Below are 1625 nucleotides of genomic sequence, written 5' to 3' on the forward strand. Positions count from 1 at the left end.
ATATTGATAATCTATCAAATATACCTTGGAACCTCCCCGCTTCTGAATTTTGATTTTACTGGATGGACGCGATTCCAATATAGAAGGTATTACTGGTAAAGCATTGTCAAACTACAATACCTGTGGTATCTTCATTGGTGAGACCGACGTGATCTGGCACATCAACCAATAAACTGTGAGTCTGTTCCTTTTTGGAACTTCATAAATCACTGCCCTGCCGTAGACGAGTTTATTGCATCCGCCGACCGCATCCTCGAAATCACGAAGGCCTGAAATGCCGAGGATTTTTCAGCCAAAGAAAAACCTCAAGAGAAACAGAATGACATTACGGAATTATGTCATACACTGACATGTTTCCTTCGACTCTGTAATGACCGTAAACGGTCGAAAACCCCGCGAAGTACCTCAAGTGGGCAATCTGTCTTTAGATCACGAGAGACGGATAACCCGGACTGCAACTGGTATCATAACGAGTACAGAGAATCTACCGGAAATTGGTGAAACCCTTGAAATTTTCCAAAATCAAAACCGACCGACACGAAAGACAATTCGGGAAACTTCACAGCTGGCACGCGTTAACGGTAATCGTAGCCGTCGAACACAGACATCTGCTATCTACCACAGATTCGATAACGAAAGTTCTCTACTTTGTCGATACTGGCGCGGAAGTTAGCGTTCTTCCAGTAAATTCTAAAGACTGGTTTCACGATTCTGTTTTAAACTTACTGGCGGCAAACGGAAAGCCAATCGTCACATGTGGTAAAAGCTCTGTCTACATTAACGTGGGTTTACGCAGGCGCATTCACTGAATCTTCATTGTTGTAGATGTTTCTATGCCAATCATTGATATAGACCTGGTGCAATACCACAATCTACTAATCCACATACGTTTATAGACGGTAACACTAAGTTATCTGTTTGTGTAACTCCTTTTTCTGGTTGCAGATTATCCCGAGTCACAATAAAGCACGCCATAGACCCATTGTACCAATCAGTACTCGACAAATACCCCGGGATGTATCAACCGCAACCGAAAGTGCCTTGTGTAACCAGCAATGATACACATCACATCTCGACTACAGGACAACCTATAATCTACAAAGCACGACGACCGGCTCCTGAAAAACTTAGGTTGGCTAAAAATGAGTTCGACCACATGATAGACTTAGGGATAATTCACCCGTCAAATAGTTCATGGTCATCTCTTTTGCACATGGTCCCTAAAAAGGAGAGCAATAATTGCCAAATTGGAGCAAACTCCATAGACGTTTTAGGACACACTATTGATGCCCAAGGCATCCGACCCCTTAGAAGCAAAGTGGCGGCCATTCTGGATTACCCAGAACCTACCACGATCAAGCAGTCGCGAAATTTCAACGGACTTGTAAGTTTCTACAGACAGTTCATACCTAAATGCGCATCTCTTATGAAACCGTTAACCGATCAACTTCGTGGAAATGCAAAATCAATTGGTTTAGACGACACAGCCCGAAAAGCATTCTACACAGTTAAGGAACATATCGCTCAGGCAACACTGCTTGCGCATCAGGACACTCAAGAGCCCATTAGTATCGCCGTAGACGCATCGGACTCAGCAATCGGAGGAGTCTTACAACAATGGGGTT

Source organism: Schistosoma mansoni, chromosome 2, assembly GCF_000237925.1.
Source record: "Schistosoma mansoni strain Puerto Rico chromosome 2, complete genome".
Taxonomy (NCBI): domain Eukaryota; kingdom Metazoa; phylum Platyhelminthes; class Trematoda; order Strigeidida; family Schistosomatidae; genus Schistosoma; species Schistosoma mansoni.